Source organism: Nomascus leucogenys, chromosome 15, assembly GCF_006542625.1.
Source record: "Nomascus leucogenys isolate Asia chromosome 15, Asia_NLE_v1, whole genome shotgun sequence".
Taxonomy (NCBI): domain Eukaryota; kingdom Metazoa; phylum Chordata; class Mammalia; order Primates; family Hylobatidae; genus Nomascus; species Nomascus leucogenys.
This window is the reverse complement of record NC_044395.1, coordinates 27,037,951-27,060,302: the sequence shown is the minus strand read 5'-3', so window position 1 is coordinate 27,060,302 and position 22,352 is coordinate 27,037,951. Positions and strand designations below refer to the sequence as shown.

General features: G+C 44.2%; 1 pseudogene across 1 annotated transcript; it reads left to right on the top strand.

The window, feature by feature from the left end:
• The first annotated feature begins 20,343 nt into the window (after positions 1-20,343).
• Positions 20,344-21,062, top strand: LOC115830490 (annotated as a pseudogene). Its single transcript, XR_004026043.1, has one exon. The product of XR_004026043.1 is annotated as a 60S ribosomal protein L19 pseudogene (transcript).
• The last annotated feature ends 1,290 nt before the right edge of the window (positions 21,063-22,352 follow it).

The window sequence follows — 22,352 nt, the reverse complement described above, 5'->3', positions numbered from 1 at the left end:
TGATTCACCTGCCTCGGCCTCCCAAAGTGCCGGGATTACAGGTGTGAGCCACTGCGCCCACCAATAGAGTCCCTGTTATGTCAATTGTATGCCTTTGTATAAATACATGAGATTAAAAGATGAATTTAGACATTGTAGCAAGCTGAATAATGTCCCCCAAAATATCCACGTCCTAATCCCTAGAACCTGTGAATGTTGCCTTGAGTGGCAAAATGGACTTTGCAGATGTGATTAAGTTACACACCGTGAGATGGAGAGATTATCCTGCGGGCCATGATGTAATCACAGTGTCATAGGAGGGAAACAGAGGCCAGGCATGGAGGTTCACACCTGTAATCCCAGCACTTTGGAAGGCCGAAGCACGTGGATCATGAGGTCAGGAGTTCGAGACCAGTTTTGCCACCATGGTGAAATCCCATCTCTACTAAAAATACAAAAATTATCCGGGCATGGTGGTGCACGCCTGTAATCCCAGCTACTCAGGAGGCTGAGGCAGGAGAATCACTTGAACGCAGGAGGCAGAGGTTGCAGTGAGTAGAGATCACGCCATTGCACATCAGCCTGGGTGACATAGCAAGACTCTGTCCCCCCCACCACCACCACCAAAAAAAGGAGGGAAACAGAAGGAAAAGAAAGTGATATAATGTAAGCAGAGGTTGAAGTGATGCGCTTTCAAGACAGAGAAAGGCTAACACAAGCCAAGGAATACATGCAGCCACCAGAAGCTCAGAGGCTCCAGAAGAAAGTAGCCCTGACAACTTTAGGCTTGACAACAGGCCAGTGAAACTGATTTCAGACTTCTGACCTCCAGAACTGTAAGAGAATAAATCTATGTTGTTTTAAGCCACTAAATTGGTGATTTATTACAGCGGCCATAGGAAACAAATGCGGATGTGTATACACTAATTTGTAGAAATCAGGGTACACTGTCAAGTGAAAAAAGCAAATTTTAGGGTAACTGTATAATACGGTTACATCTTAATAAAAGCTACCAACTAAATATCTTTATATATACATATATTAATACATTGATAGATATATATTTATATTTGCTGTGTTTATTATATAAGCAAGAAAAAGGATTTGGAAGAATACATAACAGGTTATTGATAATGGTTAAATCATGTGAGTGGTTGGGGATGGGGGCGGGGAATGAATAAGGGGGTGAGAGATTGCCATATATATCCTCATTTTGTGCCCTTACTATGAGCATATACTGCCTTTGCAATTTAAAAAATGTACAATTAAGACATTTTTCAATAGGTCACATTAATCTTAATTTAAAACATATTAAGCTCAGCTGGGCGCAGTGGCTCATGCCTGTAATCCCAGCACTTTGAGAGGCCAAGGCAGATGGATCACCTGAAGTCAGGAGTTCAAGACTAGCCCCACCAACATGGTGAAACCCCCATCTCTACTAAATACAAAAAAGTAACCTGGCATGGTGGCACATGACTCTAATCCCAGCTACTTGGGCAGTAGCTGAGGCAGGAGAATTCCTTGAACCCAGGAAGCAGAGGTTGCAGTGAGCCGAGATTGTGCCATTGCACTCCAGCCTGGGCAACAAGAGCAAAACTCCATCTCAAAAAAACAAACAAACAAAACGTATTAGGCTCAACATGTCACCCCCAGGAGACAATGGGGCCAGGAAATATAATTAACCACTGACATGGATTCTAAAGTTATGGACAAAATTGTATGTATTTCTTAAACACAAAATCGTCCTCAAAAAGTGGCAATGGTAGTACTGCTCTAGCGTTGCTTCAAAATGAGCTCATCCCTGCTGAGGAGTATTGATCAGTCTACCTTATTTTGGTATCAGAATTAAAATACATTGAGTGGATCTGTGGGCACCGATCCACAAGTTTATGTCAATGGAAATTTACTGGAAAAATAAGTTAGGTGTTGGGGATTTTGCACATAGTAACTTTACTTCTTACAATTACAAAATAACAGCTACCACTTATTGAGCACCTACTGGTGCCAGATAATTTAGATTTTCTATTATATGTATCAAATCACCCCAAATCATAGAGGCTTCAAACAGCAATCATTTTATTATCCCTTGGGGTTTCTGTGGGTCAGGAATTTAGGAAGGTGTGGGCAGGCGGTTCTGGCTCGAAATCTCTCTTGTGGTTGCAGTCAGAAGGTAGCTGAAGTGAGAAGGCGAGGAGTAGAGTGGGAGGTTTGGGCTGGAGCATCGAGCACCTGACCAGCATCTCTCTCTCTCTCTCTCTCCCGATTTAGTTTCAGGGGCTTTCCACGTGGTCTCTCTTTGCAGGCTAATTTGCTAATTTGGGCTTCCTCATAGCCAGGTGACTTCAGGATAATTGGTCCACTTATGTGGCAGCTGGCAGCTGGTTCTTACCCCAAGCAAGTGCCCTAAGAGAAAAAAGCAAGAGCTTATTGTCAATATCCTCCAACCAAGACCACTGTGAATGTATATGTAGTTCAACAAGTTGAATTTACTACTCCTTGCTGTGAGAGAGAATTCATGTGATGGGGGAACCATAGATTCTCAGTAACAGGGAGTTAGAAAGAACTAAATATATATAGGATGTTAGGTTGTTTGAGTGATTTGAAGAAGGGTCTAAGGAAGCAGGAGTTCACTCTAGATTGGACGCTGTTTGGATGCAATTCTTATTGGTATCTCAAGACATCTATATGGAGGGCAGACTTGGGTGAAGAAAAAACTGTAATTGGCAAAGAACTAGCAGTCACTTATTTTGGCAAAAAGCCCAGAGTTGGTATTATACCGGTGGCACAATGACATTGTTTTTGTGCTTAGAGAAGATTATGAGCTAGCCTTGCTTTGTTTTATAATGGTCTCAGGATAATCTCTTCTGAGAATGATATTCTGTTAGATTATGTCCTATAAAAGGATAATATGAAGGCTGGGCGCGATGGCTCACGCCTGTAATCCCAGCACTTTCGAAGGGCGAGGCGGGCAGATCACCTGAGGTCAGGAGTTCGAGACCAGCCTGGCCAACATAGCAAAACCCCCTCTCTACTAAAAATACAAAAAGCCGGGCATGGTAGCTACTGGGGAGGCTGAGGCAGGAGAATTGCTTGAACCCAGGGGGCAGAGGTTGCAGTGAGCCGAGATCGCACCACTGCACTCCAGCCTGGGTGACGGAATGAGACTCCGTCTCAAAAATAATAATAATAATAATAATAATAATAATAATAATAAGGCTCAGCTGTAATATGTGCCAGGCCAGTTTCAAAAAAAAAAAAAAAAAACCAGTTTATTTTTCTATTTTTTCTCAGTATCTCCTTTCATGACCTAGCCAAAAAAGTCCTGTAGTCTCATTACCACCATAGTCCCAAACCCACCCAGGCTCAAAGGAAGGGAATGTAGACCCCACCTTTCAAAGGAACAGGGTGTCACCATCACATGGGAAAAGAGCATATGGGATGGAGGATATTGTTGCAGCCATATATGGTCTGCCACAAATGCTTTGCAAATTGCTCTCAGGCATAATTAATACTGTTTTTCAGGTGAGTAAGCTAAAATTCAGAAAAGACTAAGTAAATTGTCCAAGATCTTCAGAATAGTAACTGATTGATACTGACATTAAAAGCACCAAGCTGTCTTTCCAATTTAATTGACAAGCATGTATGAGCCTCTTTCCCAGTATCTTTTTCTCATTGCTTGTAAAAATAATTATAAACAGATATATTTTTTAGATCTCACCAAATACAACATACTGAATAAGAAAAGCTATGATAGTCATATCCATATTAAGATTACCATCCATTTAAAAAAATAATAAGACTGTAGTTCTAAGTGATGGTTTTGGATGTTTGTCCCCTCCAAATCTCATGTTGAAATGTGATTCCCAAAGTTAGAGGTGGGGCCTGGTGGGAGGTAATTGGATCAATGGGATAGATCCCTCATGAAAGCTTTCGCACCATCTGCTTAATGATAAATGAGTTCTCACTCAGTTTACACAAGATCTGGTTGTTTAAAAGAGTCTGGAACCGGCCAGGTGCGGTGGCTCACACCTGTAACCCCAGAACTTTGGGAGGCCAAGGCAGGTGTATCGCCTGAGGTCAGGAGTTCAAGACCAGCCTGGCCAACATGGTGAAACCCCGTCTCTACTAAAAATACAAAATACGTGGTGGTGCATGCCTGTAATCCCAGTTACTCGAGAGGCTCAAGCAGGACAATTGCTGGAACCCGAGATGTGAAGGTTGCAAAATGAGCCAAGATCACGCCACTGCACTCCAGCCTGGGCAACAAGAGCAAAACTCTGTCTCAAAAAAAAAACTTCCCTCACTCTTGCCATGTGACATGCTGGCTGTCCGTCACCTTCCACTGTGATTGTAAGCTTATTGAGGCCTCACCAGAAGCAAATGCCAGCACCATGCTTCCTGTAAAGCCTACAGAACTCCGAGCCACCAATTAAATCTCCTTATTATTATTTGAGACAGGATCTTGCTCTGTCACCCAGGCTGCAGTGCAGCGGCACAATCATGGCTTACTGCAGTCTCAACCTCCTGGGCTCAGGCAGTCCTCCCACCTCAGCCTCCTGAGTAGCTGGGACTATAAGCATGCACTACCATCCCGGCTAATTTTTACATTTTTAAAATTTTTGTAGAGATAGTCTCACTATGTTCTCCAGGCTGGTCTCAAACTCCTGGGCTCAAGCAATCCTCTGGCCTCAGCCCCACAAAGTGCTGGGATTATAGGTATGTGCCACTGTGCCTGACCTAAATCTCTTTTTTTAATAACTTACTCAGCCTCAGATATTTCTTTACAGCAACATAAGAACAGCCTAATGCACTAAGTGTTTATGTTTTTTTTTTCTTTTTTTGAGATGGACTACTGCTCTGTCGCCCAGGCTGGAGTGCAGTGGCATGATCTCGGCTCACTGCAACCTCTGCCTCCTGGGTTCAAGCAATTCTCCTGCCTCAGCCTCCCAAGTAGCTGGGACTACAGGCACAGGCCACCACACCCAGCTAATCTGTATATTTTTAGTAGAGATGGGGTTTCGCCACATTGACCAGGCTGGTCTCAAACTCCTGACTTCAGGTGATCCATGCACCTCAACCTCCCAAAGTACTGCGATTACAGGCATGAGCCACCATGCCCAGCCATGATTTTATATTATTTGTGAGGAATATTTGAATACTAAAAATGCCACAGTAGTAAAGAAGTGGCTTTAGAAGGCCAAGGCAGAGGATCACTTGAGGCCAGGAGTTTGAGACCAGCCTGGGCAGTATAACAAGACCCCATCTCTACAAAAAATATAAATAAATAATAAACATAAAAATTAGCTGGGCATGGTAACTTGCACATGTGGCCCCAGCTATGTAGGAGGCTGAGGTAGGAGGATTCCTTGAGCCTGGGAGGTGCAGGCTGCAGTGAGCCATGAACATGCCACTCCACTCCAACATGGGTGACAGAATGAGACCCTGTCTCAAAAAAAAAAAAAAGAAGACTCCTTTCATCTAGAACCAATGTTTAAGGTAGTTAAACTAAAGTCATTTCTATAAACATTCAATGGAAACTTTCCAAATATAATCTATAATTAAAGTTCATTTTAAAACACTTACTTAAAAAGCTTTATTTTAAAAAATTCTGTTTGCAGCATCCTATTAAATACATTTATTGCTACTATACTTGAGGCTCATAAGGACAATAGCTGCATTATTCCAGCTAAGCCTCTTTATTTTCTCTTTCACAAGTATTCGAAGAATACTGATCAGTGTCAATCTGTCTTCGATTTGAATGGCCTAGATTAGTACACAAGGTACCAAACAAATGCAAATGTCAGAATTGGCCAGGCGCGGTGGCTCACGCCTGTAATCCCAGCACTTTGGGAGGCCAAGGCAGGCGGATCACGAGGTCAGGAGATCAAGACCACAGTGAAACCCCGTCTCTACTAAAAATACAGGAAATTAGCCGGGCGCAGTGGTGGGCGCCTGTAGTCAGGAGAACAGCGTGAACCCAGGAGGCAGAGCTTGCAGTGAGCTGAGATTGCGCCACTGCACTCCAGCCTGAGCGACAGAGTGACACTCCATCTCAAAAAAAAAAAAGAAGTCAGAATTACCTGTCATTAAGCAGAGGGAATCAATAATACTATCTGCTTAGATGGCAACTTTGTTTAGAGAATTCACCTTATTACCATTATCTTATTATAGGACACATTACAAATCAATCAACTATATACTGGTTGAATGCAAATTATGTGCAGACCACATTTCTAGATGTGATCTCTGATATTCAATATGTGAAAGATACTGTTACTCTTCCATCCACCTTTCCTTCCTTCTTTCCCTCCAAAAACATCTTAGAACACCTACTATGTTCAGGGCCCCATGCTAGATGGCATGAAGAACGTAGGAGTAGTTAAGACTTGGTTCTTTTTTTTTTTTTTTTTTTTTTTTTTTTGAGACGGAGTCTCTCTCTCACCGAGGCTGGAGTGCTGTGGCGCGATCTCGGCTCACTGCAAGCTCGCTCCCGGTTCACACCATTCTCCTGCCTCAGCTCTCCGAGTAGCTGGACTACAGGCGCCCCCACGCCGGCTAATTTTTTGTACTTTTAGTAGAGACGGGTTTCACGTGGTCTCGATCTCCTGACCTCGTGATCCGTCCGCCTCGGCTCCAAGTGCTGGATTACAGCGTGAGCCACCGCGCCCGGCCAACTTGGTTCTTGTCTTCATATTGTTTACAGTTTAATAGAGAGGAAAGTACTTTGCACAACCCTAACTGACCTTATTTTTATTTTATTTATTTATTTATTTTTTGAGACAGAGTCTCGTTCTGTTGCCCAGGCTGAAGTGCAGTGGCACGATCTGGGCTCACTGCAGCCTCAGCCTCCCGGGTTCAAGCTATTCTCCTGCCTCAGCCTCCGGAGTAGCTGGGATTACAGGTGTCTGCCACCACGCCCAGCTAATTTTTGTATTTTTCATAGAGACGGGGTTTCACCATGTTGGCCAGGCTGGTCTTGAACTCCTGACCTAGTGATCCACCTGCCTTGGCCTCCCAAAGTGCTGGGATTACAGGCGTGAGCCACCACACCCAGCTTTTTTTTTTTGAGACAAGTTCTCACTCTCTCACCCAGGCTGGATTGCAGTGGTGTGATCACGGCTCACTGCAGCCTCAACTTCCTCAGGCTCAAGTGATCCTCCCACCTCAGCCTCCCACGTAGCTTGGACCACAGGTGCACATCACCACGCTCAGCTAATTTCTTGGATTTTTTGTAGAGATGGGGTTTCTCCATGTTGCCCAGGATGGTCTTGAACTCCTGGGCTCAAGTGGTCCTCCCGCCTTGGCCTCTGAAAGTGTTGGGATTAAAAGAGCTTGAGCTAGGCTGGGTGCAGTGGTTCACACCTGTAATCCCAGCACTTTGGGAGGCCAAGGCGGGGGTGGATCACCTAAGGTCAGGAGTTTGAGACCAAACTGGCCAACATGGTGAAACCCTGTTGCTACTAAAACTACAAAATTTAGCGGAGTGTGGTGGTGGGTGCCTGTAATCCCAGCTACTCGGGAGGCTGAGGTGGGAGAATTGCTTGAACCCAGGAGGCAGAGGTTGCAGTGAGCTGGGATCGCACCACTGCACTCCAGCCTGGGTGACAGAGCGAGACTGACTCTGTCTCAAAAACAAAATAAAGCTTGAGCCTGGGAGGCAGAGGTTGCAGTGGGCCGAGATTACACCACTGTACTCCAGCCTGGGTGACACAGTGAGACTCCGTTCCCCAAAACCCCCAAAAAGGCATGAGCCACCGTGCCCAGACTAACATTATTTAATTGAGGAGTAAAGGCTCCAAGAAATGAGCTTTTTCCTGATTATCCCTTGGTCCCAGCCAGCTCCCACTTCACCCCTTCTTTTCTGCTTACAGTCCTGAAAGATTTCTCTTCACTTCACCTCTTTTCCAGGTACCATTGCCTGAATCCCTTTTCCTGAGGTCATCTAACTTCTAAAATAAGTACTGAAGGGAAAATGAAAAGGAAACAAATATAGGTTGTACAAAAAATGAAAACAAAAAAAACAAAAAATCACCTTGAGAAGTTTTAAACTGTGTCATTAACCATAGCAGTCCCTTTTGGTCTAATGCAGTGGTTTAAAATACCAACCATAGGCTAATGACTCCCTGACTTTTTTAGCTCCAGCACAGGCTTCCCCTGAGCTTCAGATTTGTATATATAATTGCTGACTTGCCATATCCACTAGGAAATCTTAAAGGCATCTCAAACATGGCCCTAACAAAACTCTCTCTGTTCCTCCATTTCTTACTTTCCTCACTTACACCCATTGCAATATAGAGCACTTCAATCTATCAGTTCTCAAACTGAGAAACTAGGGATCTGCCAGGCATGGTGGCTCACGCCTGTAATCCCAGCACTTTGGGAGGCTGAGCTGGGAGGATCACTTGAGGCCAGGAGTTTGAAACAAGCAATAAAGACCTCATTTCTACGAAAAAAAAATTAATTTTAAAAATAAAACAATCTAGGGATCATACATGCTTTCTCCTTTTCTCTTATCTCTCTCATTCAATCCAATAGCCAGTCTTTCCTTTTTTTTTTCTTTTCTTTTTTTTTTTTTTTTGGACACAGATTCTTGCTCTGTCACTCAGGCTGGAGTACAGTGGCATGATCTCGGCTCACTGCAACCTCTGCCTCCTGGGTTCAAGCAAATTCTCTTGTCTCAGCCTCCCTAGTGGCTGGGACTACAGTCACACGCCGCCACGCCTGGCTAATTTTTGTATTTTTAGTAGAGACAGGATTTCACCATATTGGTCACGCTGATCTTGAACTCCTGACCTCAGGTAATCCACCCACCTCAGCCTCCCAAAGTGCTGGGATTACAGGCATGAGCCACCGCGCCCGGCCCAGTTTTTATTTTCATTTTCAAAATATATCTGAAATCCATTCCCTTTTCTCTGTCTTCACCACCATAGGCCAAACCACCAAAATCTGTGGCCTATATGCTGCAACAGACTGGTATATCTTCTTACTTATTCTATTCTTGCCTCCCTACAGTCCATTACCCAAAATCCCTATGAAATAAGGTCACTCTCCCCTGCTTATAAGCCTACAATGCCTGCCTATAGTATTTAGCGTGAAATTTAGGCTCCTTGCTCTAGCTTAAATGCCCTGCCTAACTCTTCAACCTGCATACTGTGCTCTTTCTCTTTCTGTTTATTTCTATTGCCTCATTTCCTCTGCCCAGAATAATCTGCCTTCAGATCTAAGCATAGTCTTAGGTCCAGTCTTGTCTCCTTAGAGAAGATGTCCTTGACTTAATCCACTGGTTCCCAGTCTCTCCCTATCAAATTGATAGGTTACATTTTTATCATAGGAATTGAATTGTGCACCACCCCCTGCCCAGAAATTTATATATTGAAGTCACCCGGGGCTGAGGGGATGGATCACCACCCTGGTGGGCCGAGGACAGAGCATCAAGCCAAAGATTATTCTGGAGCCTTAAAGTCTTTTTTTGTTTGTTTGTTTGTTTTTTGGAGACAGAGTCTCTCTCTGTCACACAGGCTGGAGTGCAGTGGCATGATCTTGGCTCACTGCAACCTCCGCCTCCCAGGTTCAAGCAATCTCCCTCCTCAGCCTCCTGAGTAGCTGGGACTACAGGCATAAGCTACCACGTCTGGTTAATGTTTGCATTTTTAATAGAGATAGGGTTTCGCCATATTGGCCAGGCTGGTCGCGAACTCCTGACCTCAGGTGATCCACCCGCCTCGGCCACCAAAGTGCTGGGATTATAGGCGTGAGCCACCACATCCGGCTGGGGTTTATTTTTTATTTCTGACTTTTGGAATGGGAAAGTCTATGCTATGCCTATGCCACCATTGTATTTTGGAAGCAGGTAACTTGTCTGGTTTTATAGATTCACAGCTGGAGAGGAATTTTGCCTCAGGACAAATCATAACTCCTATGAGTCTCACTCATACCTGATTTAGATGATATTTTGTGCTTAGACTTGATGCTGAAATGAGTTAAGATTTCTGGGGCCGTTAGAACAGGGTGAGCGTATGAATTTGGTGGACAGGTGGATGGAGGGCTATAATGAGGTCTACCAAATTCATATGTCGAAGTCCTAACATCCAGTGCCTCAGAATGTGATTGCAGTGACAAAGTCTTTAGAGGTATTAAGTTATAATGAAGACATTAGGGTAGGCCCTAATCCAATATAACTAGTATCCTTATAACAAGAGGAAATTAAGACACAGACAGTTACAGAGGAAAGACCGTGTGAAAACACAGAGAGATGGCCCTCTACAAGCCACGAGAGATGCTTCAAAAGAAACCAGCTCTGGCTTGGCGCGGTGGCTCACACCTGTAATCCTAGCACTTCGGAAGGCCAAGGCGGGTGGATCACCTGAGGTCAGGAATTCGAGACCACCCTGACCAACATGGAGAAACTCCATCTCTACTAAAAATACAAAATTAGCCGGGCGTGGTGGCACATGCCTGTAGTTCCAGCTACTCGGGAGGCCAAGGCAGGAGAATCGCTTGAATCTGGGAGGCGGAGGTTGCAGTGAGCAGAGACCGCCCCATTGCACTCCAGCCTGGGCCACGAGAGTGAAACTCTGTCTCAACAAAAAAACCAGTTCTGCCACCATCTTGATTTCAGACTTCTAACCTCCAAGACTGTGAGAAAATAAATGTGTTTAAGCCACTCAGTCTGTTGTATCTTGTTATGGCAACCCTAACAAACTAATACAGAAATTATCTGAAATTATCTTGTTCTTAGATTACTTCTATTGTGTTCTTCCGCCCACAAAGAATTTCCTGCCCATCTATGGAGAACAGCCCCGTAAGTATCTTGAGAATCATGTTAGCACTCAAAAGAAGCTAAACCATAAAGTGGCCTCCCAAAAATATTTATTTCTTTTTATCTTTTCATACACGTCTTCCATGAATTTTAATGTATTAATCTCAGTGCGTCTCTCACTGCCTTTTCCTTTCTTCACTCTTCTGCACCCACTTACAACCACTATCCCTCTAACCAGACCAAGTTACTTAGAGCTTGTGAACTACAACATGCCATTTTGCACAGCTATACCTTTCAGTTAGATTAAGGGGAAGTCTTATCCTTCAACACTAAGCAAAGGGATTCCTTCCTCTGGGAACTCTTTTTTAATCCTCTCTATATTTTATTTATTTACTTACTTATTTATTTATTTTTGAGATAGAGTCTCACCTAGGCTGGACTGCGTGAACATGGCTCACTGCAGCCTCAAACTCCCAGGCTCAGGTGATCTTCCCACCTCAGCCTCCCAAGTAGCTGGGATCACAGGCGTGAGCTGCCATGCCTGGCTGTTTTTGTATCTTTTGTACAGACTGAGTTGCCCAGGCTGGTCTCCAACTCGTCGGGTCAAGCTATCTGCCGTCTCGGCCTCCCAAAGTGCTGAGATTACAGGTTTGAGCCACTGACCTTTGCCCTACTTCAGTAATTTTTGTTCCAATTTATATTATTTCCTTCCTTCCTTCTACATTATTTGGGTTTATGTTGCTTTTTCCCTAACTCTTTAAATTGTGTTCTAAACTCGTTAATTTTGAGCTGCCTCTCACCAGTTTTGATAATGGCTTTACTATCATTCACTTATATGTATTTTCCAGTTTCCATTATAATTTCTTCTTTGACTCGTGAGTTAGAAAGACACATCCCTTAATTTCCAAGCATAATAAGAGTTTTTAACTTTTTTTTTTTTTTCTGAGATGGAGTCTCGTTCTGTCACCAGGCTGGAGTGCAGCGGCGCGATCTCGGCTCACTGCAACCTCCACCGCCCGGGTTCAAGTGATTCTCCCTCCTCAGCCTCCTGAGTAGCTGGGACTATAGGCATAAGCCACCACACTTGGTTAATTTTTGTATTTTTAGTAGAGATGGGGTTTTGCCATATTGGCCAGGCTGGTCTCGAACTCCTGACCTCAGGTGATCCGCATGCCATGGCCTCCCAAAGTGTTAGAATTACAGGCGTGGGCCACCACACGTGGCCAAGTTTTTAATTATTTTCTATAGTTGATTTCTAACTTAATTGTATGATAATGTAGGCTATATGATACTTTTATTTTTCAGAGATAGGGTCTCACTCTGTCACCCAGGCTGGAGTGCAGTGGTATAGTCATAACTCACTGCAGCCTCAAACTCATGGGCTCACAGGATGCTTCTGCCTCAGATTCCGGAGTAGCTGGGACTACAGGCGAGTGCCACCACACCTGGCTAATTTTAAAATTTTTTGTAGAGACTGGTTTTATCCATGTCACCCAGGCTGGTCCAGAACTCCTGGCCTCTCAAATCATTGGGATTACAAGTGTGAGCCACCATGCCTGACCTGACCTGATACTTTCAATATTTTGAAAATATTGAGATAAGTTTTAAGACCTAGTACATGGTCAGTTTTGATAAATGTTTTTCTTGTGTGTGTAAAATAATTTTTTTTGTTTTTTGTTTTCTTTCTTTTTTTTTTTTTGAGACAGAGTTTCGCTCTTGTTGCCCAGGCTGGAGCGCAATGGCGCCATCTTGGCTCACTGCAACCTCTGCCTCCCAGGTTCAAGTGATTCTCCTGCCTCAGCCCTCCGGAGTAGCTGGGATTACATGCACCACCACACCCAGCTAATTTTGTATTTTTAGTAGAGATGGGGTTTCTCCACGTTGGCCAGGCTGGTCTCAAACTCCCAATCTCAGGTGATCCGCCTGCCTCGGCCTCCCAAAGTGCTGGGATTATAGGCGTGAGCCACCACACCCAGTGGAATGTTTATTCTCAATGTGTTTTTTGTTTGTTTGTTTGGTTGGCTGGTTTTTTGTTTTTGTTTTTTTGAGATGGAGCCTCACTCTCGCCCAAGCTGGAGTGCAGTGGTGTGATTTCAGCTCACTGCAGCCTCCTTCTCCCAGGTTCAAGCAATTCTCCTGCCTTAGCCTCCCGAGTAGCTGGAATTACAGGCACCTGCCACCACACCTAGCTCATTTTTGTATTTTTACTAGAGACGGGGTTTCACCATGTTGGCCAGGCTGTTCTCAAACTCCTGACCTCAAGTGATCCATTGGCCTTGGCCTCCCAAAGTGTTGGGATTACAGGCATGAGCCACCGTGCCCAGCCCTCAGTGTTTTAACATGTCCATTTGAACAAATATTCAGTCTCCTACTGATTTTTTTTGTCTATTTGATCTATCAATTTCTGAAATATTTGTTAAACCAGTGGTTGTCAAAGCATAGGCCTGAATCAGAAACATCAGCAGCACCTGAGAACTAGGTGCTTCTCTCAGGTGCTTGTGAGAAGTGGAAATTCTCAGGCCCCACCCTAGACCTATTGAATCAGAAGCTCTGGAGTTGGGCCTAGAAATCTGTTTTAACAAGCCCATCATGGGAGCATGAGATAGACTAAAATTTGAGAACCAACCTACTCTTCCATTATAGGAAGAAATAGAAACTTAGTTTCTCATTATAAAATTGTCAATATTTACTTCATATGTTTTAAATTTTTATTATTAGGTACAGAGTAGTTTTTGTTACACATGTCTGTTGAGTATTTTATTATTATGACATGACATTCTTTATCTGCCCTAATACTTTTTGTGTGAAAGTTTATTTTTTCTGATGCTAATATAGCTTTTCCAACTTCATTTTAGTTGGTATTGGCCTGGCATTTTTTTTTTCTATTCATTGCTTTTCAATATTTCTGTATAATAATTTTATATATATATATATATATAAACAGCACATAGCTGGATTTTGTTTTGTTTTGTTTTTTGTATTTGAGACAGAGTTTTGCTCTTGTTGCTCAGGCTGGAGTGCAATGGCAATCTTGGCTCACTGCAACCTTTGCCTCCCAGGTTCAAGCGATTCTCCTGCCTCAGCCTCCCAAGTAGCTGGGATTACAGGTGCATGCCACCATGCCCGGCTAATTTTGTATTTTTAGTAGAGGCAGGGTTTCGCCGTGTTGCCCAGGCTGGTCTCGAACTCCTGACTTCAGGTGATCCACCCACCTCAGCCTCCCAAAGTGCTGGGATTATAGGCGTGAGATACCACGCCCAGCTTTGTTTTGTTTTTAGTCTGTTTGCCTTTTCTTTTTTTTTTCTTTTTGTTACTTGAACCGCTACATCTACTTTAATCTTTGCCTTTTCATTGGACAGTTTAGTCTACACATAGGATGATTACTGACATATTTGGATTTATTTATACCAAATTACTATGTGGTTTGCAACTTGTCTTAATGTTTCTTTCTGTCTCTCTGTGTCTTGCCTTCTTTTGAACTGGCTGAGTTTTTTCTCGTTTGGAAGTTTTGTTACCTATACCTATTCTTTCATAGTAGTCATAGCTATTCTAACATGCAAATTTAGCAAAGTCTAAAATTAATAAAAGTTTTATCCTCTTCCCAAACAATGCAAGAACCTTAGAATACTTTATAACTCTCCCAGCTTATATGCTATTGTTATCTAGTAATTTAGTTCTAGCTTGCTTCTTCTCACCCACAAAGTACAGATTTGTGGAAGCTAAATCAACTCCATATGCTAATCCATGTTGATTTATGATTAACTCCAGTTCCGAGAATGCCTCTTAAGATTTACAGTTTCACATACTTATGTCCTGCCCTTTGGCAAATTCCCTATTATTGAATATAAGCCCTGGGTCTTGGGGGTAACTGCAAGGATCCACCAATTTGCAGTTGCATGAGACAAAGCTTCTGTTAGTAAGTCCTATTAAATATTGCTTTCTGAGAAACTGGATTTGTCAGCCTCTTTCTATGGTCTCTCAGCTCCCTCGGCCTTTGGGGTAGGTTTTCATATGACTGCCCACCACAGAACAATATTATTGTTGTTTCATATAATTAATGATTATATAACAGTCATTCAACAGTACAGTACCTAGGGCCAGATTTGTGGATGTATGACCTATGTAGTCACAAAGGGCCCCATGCTTGGTGTCTTAGTCTGTTTGTGCTCCTATAACAAAATACTGGATAGTTCATAAAGAAGATACGCGGTGGCTCAGGCCTGTAATCCCTGCACTTTGGGAGGCTGAGAATCACTTGAAGTCAGGAGTTTAAGACTAGCCTGGCCAACATGGTGAAACCTACTAAAAATACAAAAAATTAGCTGGGCGTGATGGTGTGCACCTGTAATCCCAGCTACTCAGGAGGCTGAGGCACGAGAATCGCTTGAACCCGGGAGGCGGAGGTTGCAGTGAGCCGAGATCAAGCCATTGCACTCCAGCCTGGGCAACAGGGCAAGAGTGTCTCAAAAAAGAAAAGAAAGAGAAAGAAAAAGAAAGAAGAAAGAAAGAAAGAAAGAAAGAAAGAAAGAAAGAAAGAAAGAAAGAAAGAGAAAGAAAGAAGGAAGGAAAGAAAGAAAGAAAGAAAGAAAGAAAGAAAGAAAGAAAGAAAGAAAGAAAATTAATTTTCTCACAGTTCTGGAACCCGAGGAGTCCACCATCAAGGCACCAGCAGGTTCAGTTGTCTGGAAAGGGCTGCTATCTGCTTCCTGGATGGGACCTTATTGCTGCATCTTGTGGAGAGGGGGATCCCTGTGTCCTCACAGGGTGGAAGGCAGAAAGGCAAGCCAACCTGAACCTATGTGAATCCTCTCTTAAAACACTTAATCCCATCCCAAAGAGGAGGAGCCCTCATGACCTAATCACTTCTTAAAGGCACCACCTCTTACTATCATTACACTGGCCATTAAGTTTCAACACTTGAATTTTGGTGGGGACACATTTAAACCACAGCACTTGCTCTCATGCTCTGCTGTTGTCATCTTTTTTTTTTTTTTTTTTTTTGAGACTGAGTCTCGCTCTGTCGCCCAGGCTGGAGTGCAATGGTGCACTTTTTCAGCTCACTGCAACCTCTGCCTCCCTGGCTCAAAGGATTCTCCTGCTGGGATTACAGGCGCATGCCACCACACCCAGCTAATTTTTGTATTTTTAATAGAGACCAGTTTCATCATTTTGGCCAGGCTGGTCTTGGACTCCTGACCTCAGGTGATCCGCCTGCTCTGGCCTCCCAAAGTGCTGGGATTACAGGCGGACCCACCACACCTGCTATTGCCATCTTGAAATTTTTAATAATTTTTTTAACAAGGAGCCTCATATTTTCTTTTTTCTTTTTTTTTTTTTTTTTGAGACAGAGTCTCGTTCTGTCACTCAGGCTGGAGTGCAGTGGCATGATCTTGGCTCACTGCAACCTCCGCCTCCTGGGTTCAAGCGATTCTCTTGCCTCAATGAATTACAGGCACCTGCCACCAGGCCTGGCTCATTTTTGTGTTTTTGTAGAGATGGGGATTTCACCATTTTGGCCAGGCTGGTCTCGAACTCCTGACCTCAGGTGATCCGCCTGCTCTGGCCTCCCAAAGTGCTGGGATTACAGGCATGAGCCACGGTGCCTAGCCTCGGAGCTTCGTATTTTCTTTTTTTTTTTTTTTTTTTTTTTTTTTGAGAAAGAGTCTCTTTTTTTTTTTTTTTTTTTTGAGACAGTCTGTCTCCCAGGCTGGAGTACAGTGGTATGATCTCAGCTCACTGCCAGCTCTGCCTCCCGGGTTCACACCATTCTCCTGCCTCAGCCTCCTGAGCAGCTGGGACTACAGGCACCCACCACCACACCTGGGTAATTTTTTGCATTTTTAGTAGAGACAGAGTCTCACCGTGTTAGCCAGGATGGTCTCGATCTCCTGACCTCGTGATCCGCCCGTCTGGGCCTCCCAAAGTGCTGTGATTACAGGCGTGAGCCACCGCACCCGGCCAAGCCTCATATTTTCAATGGCTCTGCACTAGGACCCAAAAATTATGTAGCCTAGATCTTCCATCAGGATTTTATTTCGTTTCTACTGCAGTTACATCTTTAGAATTTCCTTTACAGAGGGTCTTTTGATCTAAAGTCTATTTTTGTTTGTCTTAAAATATCTTTATTGCACCCTCTTTGTTTTTTAAGATACTGTTGATGGATATAAAACTCAAGATTGACTAATATTTTCTCTAACCACTTTGAATATATCTTCCTGTCTTCATTTTTGCAATAGAGAAGGCAGCCAACCATCTAATTACCTTTTTCCTGTAGGTCACCTGCCTCTTTTCCTGTGACTTTTCACCACCTTTTTATTTTTTATTTATTTTTTTTAGGGTTGTGCATTTCACTACGATGTATCTAGATGTGGATTTTTTTGCTTGGGGTTTTTTTTTTTTTTTTTTTTTTGAGACGGAGTCTCGCTCTGTCACCCAGGCACCCAGGCTGGAGTGCAGAGGCGCGATCTCGGCTCACTGCAAGCTCTGCCTCCCGGGGTCACGCCATTCTCCTGCCTCAGCCTCTCCGAGTAGCTGGGACTACAGGCGCCCGCCACCACGCCCGGCTAATTTTTTGTATTTTTAGTAGAGACGGGATTTCACCGTGGTCTCGATCTCCTGACCTCATGATCCACCTGCCTCAGCCTCCCAAAGTGCTGGGATTACAAGCGTGAGCCACCGCGCCCGGCCTTTTGCTTGGGATTTACCTGGCTTTATTGAGCTTCCTAGATCTGAATATTGATATATTATCCGTGAATATTTTGATATCTGGATTATAGCTGAATTCTCCCAAAGATAAGTTACTTCTGACTGAGAGAGCTATCAGGCCTCAGCCCAAGCTAAGCCATCATATCCCCTGTGACCTGCACGTATACATCCAGATGGCCTGAAGCAACTGAAGATCCACACAAGAAGTGAAAATAGCCTTAACTGATGACGTTCCATCATTGTGATTTGCTCCTGCCCCATCCTAACTGATATGATATATTCTGCCCTGCCCTTAAGAAGGTACTTTCTAATATTCTGCCTCTCTCCCCCGGCCCTGCCACCCCCCACCCCGCCCTTGAGAACTAATGATAATCCCACCACCCTTTGCTGACTCTTTTTTCAGACTCAGCCCGCCTGCACCCAGGTGATTAAAAAGCTTTATTGCTCACACAAAGCCTGTTTGGTGGTCTCGTCACACGGACACGCATGACAAGAGCTACCAAATAGCACCATTTAAAATTCCCTATTCGAAGGTTTTCTTTCTGAGTTTCACAGGTAGCATGAATTAAAACTGTATAAAAACTAGCTTGTGTTATGAATCTCTAAGAAATAGCTTTCTCTTCTGTCAAGTTCCAAGTTTAAGATATGAAACTGCCTTTGCAAAATTATGACTGAGACAGTGAAAGAGATTTTTTTTTTTTTGAGATGGAGTCTCGCTCTGTTGCCCAGGCTGGAGTGCAGTGGCGTGATCTCGGCTCACTGCCAGCTCTGCCTCCCAGGTTCACACCATTCTTCCTGCCTCAGCCTCCCGAGTAGCTGGGACTACAGGCGCCCGCCACCACGCCTGGCTAATATTTTTGTATTTTTAGAAGAGACAGGGTTTCACTGTGTTAGCCAGGATGGTCTCAATCTCTTGACCTTGTGATCTGCCCACCTCGGCCTCCCAAAGTGCTGTGATTACAGGCGTGAGCCACCAGGCCCGGCTGAAAGCAAGTTTATTAAGAAAGTAAAGGAGTAAAAGAACGGTTACTCCACAGACAGAGCAGCCCTGAGGGCTGCTAGTTGCCCTTTTTTATGGCTATTTCTTGATTATATGCTAAACAAGGGGTAGATTATTCGTGCCTCCCCTTTTTAGACCATATAGGGTAATTTTCTGATGTTGCCATGGCATTTGTAAACTGTCATGGTGCTGGTGGGAGTGTAGCAGTGAGGACCACCAGAGGTCATGCTTGTGGCCATCTTGGTTTTGGTGGGTTTTAGCCAGCTTCTTTACTGCAAGCTGTTTTATCAGCAAGGTCTTTGTGACCTGTATCTTGTGCCAACCCCCAATCTCATCCTGTGTCTTAGAATGACTTAACTGCCTAGGAATGCAGCCAGTAGGTTTCAGCCTCATTTTACCTAGCTCCTATTCAAGATGGAGTTGCTCTGGTCCAAATGCCTCTGACAAGAAGTCTGATTTCTAGATTTCTCACCTAAGCATGTCCCAGACTTTAACTTCTACAATTAAAGAAGTAGCTCCAAGAGGTCTTCAAAGCAGAAGGCTCACATTCTTCAAGATTTAGCAGAAAACTCCAGGGCAGATACTGTCTTTAGCATATTACCTCTCAAGGTCTCTGAGTTTTCTTTTGTTTGGAGGCCTCTGCAGAGTTATTGTTACAGTAAGTAATTAGTCAGGTACGAGCAGGGCAGGAGAGGGCCTCTTGTTCTACCAGGAATGTTAGGCAACCATCAGGTGATGGTCAGACAGTTGTTAACTTTCTCTCTTGGTTGCAGCCAGCACCAGGGAAAGGCAGTCTCCCAACATATAGAAAAACCTGAAGCTGGTGATCAGCAGCTTCCTGATAAGATCTTAGGAGTTGGGCAAGTTGGCTCACACATGCGCACTAAGCGGCAAAATGGTGGCGTTTAACTGGTATATGACCTTATAGGAACACTTGACTGGTAAGGGAAGAATGCCTCAGATGAGCATGCATACAACTCCCGTAAACACACTGCACAAGCTCACCTCCCAAGCACTAGCAGGCGACTGCACATATGGAGAGCCCACTCCAAGGGAAGAATCAGGGAAGAAGTAATGCAAGACCCTGGAAGAATGCCAACATATAAAACCCCAAGTCAAAAGGTTAGACTGTGCACTTGACTCTCTCAAGTTCCTCACTTGGCCCTCTTCCAAGTGTACTTTACTTCCTTTCATTGCTGCCCTAAAACTTTTTAATAAACTTTATTCCTGCTCTAAAATTTGCCTGGATCTCTCACTCTGCTTTATGCCCATCAGGTGAATTCTTTCTTCTTAAGAGGCGAGAAACGAGGTTGCTGCAGACCCTTACGTATTCGCTGTTGGTAACATACTTTGGTGCTCTGTGACTTGGATATGTTCCGCTGCTAACATTATTACTTTCATATCAGCTCAGTAATGCATTTTAAATTATTTTATGTGCCTTATATTTTGTTTAGTTTGAAGGGTCATTCAGGTGTCTAATTGACATTACTGCCTGAAATGGAATTTTGCATTTACTTAATCTATAATATAAAAGTGTTGAGCCATTAAAACAATTTTTTAAATCCAGCAACAGATTTATTTATTTAAAAATATTAGGTCAGGCACAGTGGCTCACGCCTGTAATCCCAGCACTTTGGGAGTCTGAAGCGGGCAGATCACAAGGTCGGAGTTCGAGATCAGCCTGGCCAACATGGCGAAACCCCGTCTCTATTAAAAATACAAAAATTAGCCAGGTGTGGTGATGGGCACCTGTAATCCCAACTACTCACGAGGCTGAAGCAGGAGAATCGCTTGAACCCAGGAGGTGGAGGTTGCAGTGAGCTGAGATTGTGTCACTGCACTCCAGCCTGGGTGACAGAGCAAAACTCTGTCTCGGGAGGAAAAAGAAAAATAACAGGAGCTCTTTCCTTTCGCTGCTGCGGCCGCAACCATGAGTATGCTGAGGCTTCAGAAGAGGCTCGCCTCGAGTGTCCTCCGCTGTGGCAAGAAGGTCTGGTTAGACCCCAATGAGACCAATGAAATCGCCAATGCCAACACCCGTCAGCAGATCCGGAAGCTCATCAAAGATGGGCTGATCATCCGCAAGCCTGTGATGGTCCATTCCCGGGCTCGATGCCGGAAAAACACCTTGGCCCGCCGGAAGGGCAGGCACACGGGCATAGGTAAGCGCAAGGGTACAGCCAATGCCCGAATGCCAGAGAAGGTCACACGGATGAGGAGAATGAGGATTTTGCGCCGGCTGCTCAGAAGATACCGTGAATCTAAGAAGATTGATCGCCACATGTATCACAGCCTGTACCTGAAGGTGAAGGGGAATGTGTTCAAAAACAAGCGGATTCTCATGGAACACATCCACAAGCTGAAGGCAGACAAGGCCCCCAAGAAGCTGCTGGCTGACCAGGCTGAGGCCCGCAGGTCTAAGACCAAGGAAGCACGCAAGCGCCGTGAAGAGCGCCTCCAGGCCAAGAAGGAGGAGATCATCAAGACTTTGTCCAAGGAGGAAGAGACCAAGAAATAAAACCTCCCCCTTTGTCTGTACATGCTGGCCTCCGTGGTTACATAGATCAGCCATTAAAATAAAACAAGCCTTAATCTGCAAAAAAAAAAAAAAAAAAAAAAGAAAGAAAAAAAGAAAAATTACAATACATATATCTGCCGGAAGACTCACATCTTTTTTTTTTTGAGACAGAGTCTCACTCTGTTGCCCAGGCTGGAGTGCAGTGGCATGATCTTGGTTCACTGCAACCTCTGCCTCCCAGATTCCATCGATTCTTCTGCCTCAGCCTCCCAAGTAGCTGGGATTACAGGCATGCACCACCATGCCTGGCTAATTTTTTTTATTACTATAGCAGAGACAGGGTTTCACCATGTTGGCCAAGCTGGTCTCGAACTGCTGACCTCAAGTGATCTGCCCACCCCAGCCTCCCAAAGTGCTGAGATTATAGGTGTGAGCCACCGCGCCCGGTCAAAAGACCCATATCTATATACATAAAGAACTCATATAAATCCAAAAGAAAAAGCCCAAACAAAAAGTAGACAAAAAATTTTGTTCATTTTTCTTTATGTTTATTTTTTTCTTTGTAAAATTTAATTTATTATTATTATTATTATTATTGGTAGAGACAGGGTCTCTCCAATGTTGCCCAGGCTGGTATCAAACTCCTGGGTCAAGTGATCTTCTAGCTTCAGCCTCCCAAAGTGCTGGCATTATAGGCATGAGCCACCACAACTGGCCAGCAAAATTTTTTTTTTTTTTTTGAGACCGAGTTTTGCTCTTGTTGCCCAGGCTGGAGTGCAATGGCTTGATCTCAGCTCACTGCAACCTCTGCCTTCTGAGTTCAAGCGATTCTCCTGCTTCCCAAGTAGCTGGGATTACAGGCATGCGCCACCATGCCCGGCTAATTTTGTATTTTTAGTAGAGACAGGGTTTCTCCATGTTGGTCAGGCTGGTCTCGAACCCCTGATCTCAGGTTATCTGCCCGCCTCGGCCTCCCAAAGTGCTAGATTACTGGCAGGAGCCACCGTGCCCAGCCAGCAAAATATTTTTATAGGCCGGGCGCGGTGGCCCACACCTGTAATCCCAGCACTTTGGGAGGCCAAGGCGGGCGGATCACAAGGTCAGGAGATCAAGACCATCCTGGCTAAAACGGCGAAACCCCATCTCTACTAAAACATACAAAAACTTAGCCGGGAGTGGTGGCGGGCGCCTATAGTCCCAGCTACTCGGGAGGCTGAGGCAGGAGAATGGCGTGAACCCGGGAGGCGGAGCTTGCAGTGAGCCGAGATCGCGCCACTGCACTCCAGAGCCTGGGCGACAGACCAAGACTCCATATCAAAAAAAAAAAAAAAAAGATAAAGGAAAAGAAAAAAAATGAAAAAATATGTATTTTTATAGACCCTTGACAAAAT